This window comes from Papaver somniferum, chromosome 2, assembly GCF_003573695.1.
Source record: "Papaver somniferum cultivar HN1 chromosome 2, ASM357369v1, whole genome shotgun sequence".
Lineage (NCBI taxonomy): Eukaryota > Viridiplantae > Streptophyta > Magnoliopsida > Ranunculales > Papaveraceae > Papaver > Papaver somniferum.
The window spans coordinates 178,205,976-178,214,670 of NC_039359.1; the positions used below are offsets into that span (position 1 = coordinate 178,205,976).

Genomic DNA, 8,695 nt, shown 5'->3' on the forward strand with positions numbered 1-8,695 from the left:
GCTTCGGAAAAAGATGATTCGGAAGAAGACGATTCAGGAGAAGAAGAAGAAGAAGAAGAAGAAGAAGAAGAGGAGGAGGAAGAAGAAGATGAGGATGACGAAAACAAGAAAAGTGAGTTTCTTAAAAGTTCTACATTAACTAAACCTCATGGTAAGAATCTGAAAATTGATTTTCGTATTGATATTCCACTTTACGATGGGAGTGTCGATGTAAAAAAAATTGGATGATTGGATTGAACGTCTAGAAACGTATTTTTCTTTCTTTGAATATGGATCAAAGAAAACGATTGATTTCGCGGCATTGAAGCTACAAAATCATGCTCTAACCTGGTGGAAAGCTGATCAAAGACAAAATCTAGGTAAGAGAGTATTGTCGTGGAAAAGATTCAAGGCAGTTGTAAGGAAACATTTTTATCCGGTTGGCTACCTTGAGGAGAGATGGTTCAAGTGGTATAACATGAAGCAGACTTACAACCAAACCGTACAAGAATATACTTCAGAATTTCAGAATCAAGATATGATTTTGGATTTAGACTTGGGAGATTATGTTATCTATATGAAATATATTTCTGGGTTCCATGAATATATACGAAAGGAGTTGGGTATGTTTTCGGTGGATACTATCTCCGAAGCAAGTATAAAAACTAATGCCATTGAAGGTAGACTGAAGAAAACTGATATTGAGGGAAATGTCAAGGGAAAGTCTGGAAGTTTCGTCGCTAAAGGAGATGAAAAGAGCAAAGAGAAATGGAAGTCTAGCGACCAAGAAGGTTTAGTTTGTAAACATTGCAAACAAACACGGCATGTTGTTGATAAGTGTTGGATGAAGTATCCTAATCTAAAACCAAAAGGATTGCAAAAGAAAGAAGCCATGATAGCAACACTAGTCGCACAGGTTCCAAAAGAAGTCAAAGGACTAAGAGAACCTAATTAAAAGCTCTCTCTAATGGCAGGAGGCGTAGAAGAACTTATGGAGGACGATCCTAGGGAACGACTCTTCACGGTTAATATGTAGGTTAAGACAACAATAATAGATGTTGTTATTGATCCGGGAAGTCAAAAGAATTTACTTTCACATTCTTTGGTAGAAAAGTTGGGTTTGAAAACTTTCAAACATCCGAAACCCTATCATTTAGGGTGGCTTCAAAAGGAAGGTGGTCTACAGGTTGCAGAGAAGTGCACGTTCAAGTTTGCTTTTGATGAGTCATACATTGACGAGGTTACATGTGACGTGGTTCCATTGGATGTTTGTCAAGTTGTACTTGGTAGTCCTTACTTGTGGGATCGATATGTGGTTTTACATATGAGGGAGCAGAAGTATACCTTTACTAAAGATGGGAGAACTTTTGTAATACGAGATATTGACTCTCCTCTTAAGGGACCAAGCTTGATTACAGCCACTCAGGCTAAACGGTTGGTGAATGCTAGTACAAAGTTCAATCTTCTTATGATCGGTTTTCTTGACGAGAAGCCGAGTAGAGTTTGTTTGGAAGTTCTAACCAAACAAAAAGAAGAAGACCTAGGAAGGTTGAAGATGTTTGAACCACCATTCCTAGATGATGATGGAGATGACAAGACGATCTTGCCACATGCGGAAGACTTGTGGTTTGATAGAGAAGAACCACTCGAGGAGTATTTCATTACGGAGCGAAGAGTGACTAAGACAAGACAAGAAGATAAGGACGCTTTTCTAATTGGAAGTCAAAGTCAAGTTCTCAGCAAAGAGAAATGGTTCAGCAGGGTGAAAGGAACTCACGAGTTCCCTAACCTACAAATATAACTTTCACAGGAGTTCAAGTTCTTGAGGGGGGCGCATGATACATGTGTATCTTCCTTTCCCTGGGAACTAGTAATCCTCAAGACGAATTGAGGATAGAATCCTATATTAGGAAGGATTCCTTATTTAGGATAACTTCCTAGTTTAGGAAGGAGTATTGTTTTGAGCAGTATTCTTAGTTTAGGTAATATACCTAGAAAATGAATTAGTCCTACAAAATGAAATAGATTCTTAAGAGGTTTGGGAAACCAAGCCAAGCCTATAAATAGAGATGTTTAGCTCATAACTAAACACATCTAGTTAGTGTGTTCTTGATATTGACGCACCTAGACACAGATACTAGGCACAGAAAACCTAGGAGAAGCTTGGAACAATACTTGTGCAAACAGTTTAAGGTTGATCCACTGTTTAGAGAGATTGTGAGCGTAACAAATAGAGAATTGTAATTGTTTTCTTGTTCATAATCTATAGAAGATATTTTCTTCGAATTACTACTTGTGTTCTGTTTTCTAAGTTTCTATGCTATTATTATTCTGAATTCCGCCTTTATAGTAATAGCTACCAAGATACAAAGATCAATATGTATCAATATGAGCATGTTAACCTAGAATATGATTCAGATACCCAAGATGTGCAAGCTGCTAGACACACAGTAGAACCTGAAAAATTAGACAGAGAGTTTCTAACGGAAAGGTCAATTTTTTCTTCCAAATTGGGTGAGTTCTCTTCTGAAAGAATATCAAGATTGATGTATGTATTGCTACAATTATCAAAATCAATATTTTCACACAGAGTGCAACACTTGATTTTTCGTCTTCATTAGAATCATAGTTGTCATATATTTCATCAAAAGTTGCAGCAAGACCTTTGATCCCAATGTATTTTTTACGATTTGGACACTCATTTGCAAAATGACAAAAACATTTACACTTAAAGCACTAGGGGATATCCTCGTCATCAGTCTCATCATTATCCCTGTTTTTAGGAGGAATTATGGGGCTTAACTGAGGAGTTGGATTTATCTCTGGAGAACCGTTCACTTCTCTTCAAAAGAAGATCCCTAAACTGTCTAGTAATCAACGAGACTGACTTGTCAAGATCTTCATCTGATGAATCATCCTCAGAAAGATCATCTTCAGAGATGCAAATACTTTTACTTTTATCAAGTAATTTAGTGTTCTTTTGTGCTTTGAAAGCAACATCCTTCACAGATTTGGAAGTATGCTCATGGTCAAAGATCTTTAGCTTCCCAACCAGAGTATTTCTGGAGAGCGTTACGAGATTATTTCCTTCAACGATGGCATGCTTCTTAGAATCGTATCTGGATGGCAATGATCTGAGAATTTTCATCAGAATGTCCTTTTCAGAATAGTCTTACCCAATACAAAAGATGCATTAACAATTTCGGACACTTTGTGATTAAACTCATCAAATGTTTCTTCATCTGCCATACGAAGGTTTTCCCAATCAGAATTTAGGTTTTGAAGCCTAGCATCTTTTTCGCTGGTATTCTCTTCAAATACGGTTTCTAAGATATCCCAGACTTCTTTAGACTTAGTGCACGTACTCACATGATGATGAAGATCTGGGGTAATGGCATGTATGATAGTATTTAAGCCGTCGGAATTTTGCTTTGCAGCAAGGATTTCTTCTGGACTATATCTACCAATATCCTTAGGTATAGATACGTCGCCTTCTGTATTTACCGGAGGATCATAGCCATCAACAACACGTACCCATGTTTGAAAATCACGAGCTTGAAGAAAAGCACGCATAACGACTTTCCACCATAAGTAGTTTGAGCCATCGAAGACTGGTGGTACGTTTATGGAGATAGAATCCATGTCCATAGAGTCAGATCGCTACAAACACAGACTTATAAGGTCCTAAACGTGTTTGCCTGCTCTGATACTAATTGAAAAAGTAGGGGTCTAACAACCTGTAGCTGACCAGAGATATTCCCCCGAACGGGTTGGATTTCAACCCATCCAGCAAGGCCAAACCCTGGTCGCGCCACTCGGAAATGAAAACTAAAACAGTAAAAATATAATATACGCCCACTCAGAATTCAAACAGCAAAGGATACAAGCCTAATGGTCTATCGGAAAACAAGAAATAAAAATCACTTGTCGTAAACAATTTCATTTTCATTTTAAAACAGCAATTATAGACATCGTGGTGTCATCAGTACGACCAAATGCTACATTACACATGAGAATTTTAAGCACAGAGAAAATTTTGGACTTAAGTTTTGAAATTGATAAGATAAATTTAAACATTTCTATCGTTGTCGGGTACGTAATAATATGCCCATAAGAATAGTGGAAGCTTAATGCAGCGTAAAAAACAAAAGAACAAAAGGCTAAGCCAGCAAAAAAAATACATCAGGCCAGTGCACTGAGCTTCTTAATAGAAAATAAACACACAGTCATACTCACAAGAGTTGCAAAATGAGTTCACGCAATCTATACAGTGGGTACAAATACGTCTATTAAAACGGATTATATAAGAAACACGAGTATGCACACTTAACAATTGATGTGTCCAAATGTAAGAAAATTATACATATCCACCCATGGCTCCATTTTGAAAAGAAATCAAATAAATACTCAAACCTCGCTGAAGTTGTAAAACAGTATGAAGATTTCTCGTAATCAAAAGAATAATAGCTTATGAAACTTGGCAGTGGAGATTAAAGACCAGACTCGATATTCATTCATGAAAAATCCACAAGTGCCTGTTCAAATAGGTACAGATACCAAAACTAATTAAATTAAAAAGCAACTTGAAAGTAAATTAGCAATAAACACTAAACATGCTTACTGATCATTTTACAAAAGCTTAAGTCCTGATCATGTTTTCAAGTGTAAAGAAAAAGAAAGAAAAGAAAAGAAAGACATTTATTCCATAGCTCCATCCAAGTACATACTTCCAACACAGTTGAATTAAATAAGTTCAAAGGCCATATGAGGTAGGAAGCAAAATGAGGATATTACAGACCGAAACCATGTTAAGTACGCAAAACTTTTATACCATCAATCAAAAATCACAAAAATGATTTCTAGAGTCCCATGAACTATACTCAAAATACAGAAGTGCACAGTATCCTTCACAAGATTAATTGACATGAACTTAGAAACACACCAGAAAGATAAAAGTTAAAAGAAAGTAATACATACAAAAGAGATCTGCTAGTACAGTTCTATATATATACAAAGCAAAATACGACAAAATGCATATTAGTTGACACCGATAGGAAACCATCCAACAAACAATATTCCCACATTTTTATGTACAACAAAAAATATCAAAAGCATGGGCCATGAGCAACATAAGACTACCCCAGATTTATCCCCGTGATATACATATTATGAACAACAAAATACTAACTTTTGACGCGATAAGCTTACCGTAAGCTCTGCCCGGCTTACTGCTGCAAGCTCCTCTCGTACTCTATGGAAAACAGAACTAAAAGGAGTGAGCCACAACTCAGTAGGGGGTTATAAAGGTACGGAACCTGCGCGAAAACATAAGGAAATGACAAGAGCAGCAGCTAATTAACGTACACAATGAAAGCATTTTGCAACTAAAATTCATCGTGAAACAAATGGCTGTAAATCAAGTTAAGTGACTCCACTATTCTTTTGGCCAGCGCCGATGTCAGGATAGTTCTGGTTACCAGCCACCGTTACAGCTAACGGTCTTCCGGGTTGTCACTCGTAAGTGGGGGGTCCTAGCGGGCCTGACATTCCTAAAGTAGAGTCGTCTAGTTTCCTATTAGGATTGTTCATAAGAAGGAAACAATACATCGAGTACAAAATTCAGAGATGGAAGTAATCCAATTAGACATACGGAAGTAATCCGGTAAACTGTATTCAATGCATCATGCCATAAAATCTTGCTTAAGCAGAAATATAGAGCATAAACACAATTATAAGCATGAACAAAAATGTGCATAATGGTTTAAATGAGAAGGCAGACTAGAATATTAGCTACAAAAGCTAGTTGTAACTGCGGAGAAGTTAACAGTGATAAGAGAATGCAAATACAGTACTCACATAAGTGAAATTAATCCAAGTTAAGACATTAGGAAAATAAAAGCTACCTTTTGTTGAATCAAGTTCAGCAAACATGGATTTTAGAAAGAAACTTAAACTAGTGGCTTGAGGAAAACAATGAGCTAAAATGTGTTAAATAAATTACAAAATCCATGAGAAAATGTTCAGCTCTTTGGATTATGGTGGAGTCTAAAATGCTCATTTAGTGGAAACATAAGCATCAAGATTTAAAAAAATGGATAACCAAAAGATCAGGTTACAACCATTAAGTATATTACATTTTAAAAATGTAACTCATTGGGTCCCTTTAACAAACAGAAAGTATGCAAGTTTAGAAAGTTCAACTCAAGACTTGATTTTAGATGAGAAAACAAAACTTGAATAGCTGCATAGCATTTGTTAAAGCTTGTTTCAAGACCCACAACAGTAAGAAATTTCATTCAGTTAAAACTGTCATTCCATGTTCCAACAAGAATTCATGTGATAAAAAAAAAGATGGAGACACCAATAAGCAGTAAGACCCAGACTTAAATCACAAAGTGTTCATAGAAAAACACTATAAAGGAGTTAGGCTAAAGTTTATGTAGTAATGAGATTTTTCAAATAATCCATGAATGGAAATTTACACATACTGTGAAGGATTTAAAAATTAACCAAACCACATGCATGTTAATATTCTTAAGGATTTCAACTAAAACTTAACTATCCACAAATTAGACGAAATTGTGAATACTTAGTGGTTCACAGAAATCACGGTTTTCTTTTCTTTTTTTGAGATATTAAAATCAAATCACCAAATCAACTAAAGCCTTTAAACCCATAATTCTTAAAGCAAAAAGGATTCCTTTTTTGTGTAAGCACAGAGAATTGAAAGCAATAAGCAAAAACAACTAAGTTGAGAAAGAAAGAACCCCTACCTCAGTTAAGAAGACAAATCCAGCCGGAACGGAGCTTGGTTTGAACTTGAATTTTAGATTTTAGCAGCTACAAAACTCTTACTTTGTTTGAGATTTCTTTGAGTAGAAACATGTGACAGTAAAAGAGGGGAGAATTCTTCGAGGAACACAACAGTAAATAAGTTGCTTTTCTTTTTTATTTAGATTTAGACTTGGTGACAAAAAGACAGGACTACCCCTCGAGTTGCTCATGTCCATCACGTGGCTTTCATGCGTCAATTTCTAAAGCACCTACTAATTAGGCATATTAATTTTACTAAGGGATAACTATATTGTTAAGAAGACCTAAACTTGGTTTAGGGCACTTTCCACTACTATAAGCATCTAGTACTAGGATCGCACGCGCTCACCATACAGTTCTAGCCAAATGGGTTAGACTCTGGCTCAAAGCCGATGAGAAATTTTAGCGACGTTACATTATTACCCACTAAAAAAAGAATCTGGTCCCCCAGTTCAAAATCAAGCATGAGAGTGTCAGTCAACCACTTATTGAGATAGGAAATTAGTACTTGTATCTAGTTTAACACATGTACAATAATTTGATAAGAATCAAATAAGTTTAAAAGCAATCATTCACCATTTAATTACGAATCAAGGGAGTGTGAAATGCTCATACACCAGGTAGAAAACATAAACAGAAGACAGTTGGTAGTACAACGGCTTCAAAAACAAACTACACGCAAAATATGCCGGCGGATTTTATAGAAAATTTAATTTTCTAAAACAGTAACAATAATTTGAAAGTTAGAAAATATGTGGGACAGAAAGAAATATTCAAACGTTTAAATAGTACTTCAAAACTCAATAAAGAATGATGAAAGCATTCTATTTTCATTACAAAACAGAAGGCGTAAAACCAAAACTAGTGTTGAATGAGGTTGTGTAACGTGAATAAGATTTTCAACAGATTCATTCATTTTTTTTATTTTTCTTTTATATTTTTTAAAGAAAACTGTCATGAGCGAAGGCTTCATCGAGTCGATTTATTCACCAAGAAGTTAAATCAGAGATGCAACAAGATCTGAGAATAATAGAAAACTGAAGGAATCAAGTTCAAATCTATGAATGCGGCTAAGTTAAGTGATGTGACCATGTGAATGAACGAGTAAGACCGATATCGAGTAAGGATTTAACGCGAGAACAATAAGTTAGAAAGTTACCCTCAATAATGGCATTTTCTTCTTCGCCCTTAACCTCTGCCACATGGTTTAACTTTCCTTGAACGTTCGGTTGTCTCGGTTGGAAGGGTGGCGCATGGATACGTGGTTGGTAGGGCTGTCTCGCATAAGAATTCGTCTTCTGTGCGGTCGGTTGTTGAGGTTGATTCGCGTTTTGTGGCATCGGTGGTGGTGGAATGGGACAATCTTTGACAAGATGATAATCTCCACATCAAAAGCTACCCTTTCATTTGTTGGTTATATGCCCAGAACGAGAAGGATCAAAACGTGGATGTTTCCGTTGAGGGGACGAATCGTTGTTATTCTTCTCTTACTCGGCTCACTTTCTTCCCTTTCCTTCTGTGATTTTATCCAGTTAGCTTCAATAGATAATGCGGCTCCCAAAACCTTCTTATAAGTTGGGTGTTGTAGAGGAACAACTTGGGCACGGATTCCTGACTTCAATGCATCTTCTAGTTTGCGAGCCTTCAACTCCGGGGTCTTGACAAGATGTTTTTCATAATGTTGGAGTTCATTAAATTTCTTGTCTAACTGAGTAACCGTCATGGTCCCCTGCTTCAAGGTAGCAAACTCAGCACACTTCAGGGATCGGATAGTGGGGGGAAAATACTTGTCAAGAAACAACTTTTCGAACTGCGCCCATGACATACTTGTTTCGTCTCCCATTCTCTTTTCGGATTCCCACAAATCATCTGCATTTCCCTGAAACATATATGTAGCAAAACG

The 8,695-nt window shown here is 36.5% G+C and overlaps 1 long non-coding RNA gene across 1 annotated transcript; it reads right to left on the bottom strand.

Annotated features, from left to right (window-relative positions):
* Window positions 1–4,935: 4,935 nt before the first annotated feature.
* On the bottom strand, window positions 4,936–6,883 carry LOC113354279. The gene is made up of 2 exons (XR_003361772.1): window positions 6,753–6,883; window positions 4,936–5,230 (listed from the first exon to the last, which is right to left on the bottom strand). It is a non-coding gene; the product is annotated as an uncharacterized LOC113354279 (long non-coding RNA).
* Window positions 6,884–8,695: the final 1,812 nt, after the last annotated feature.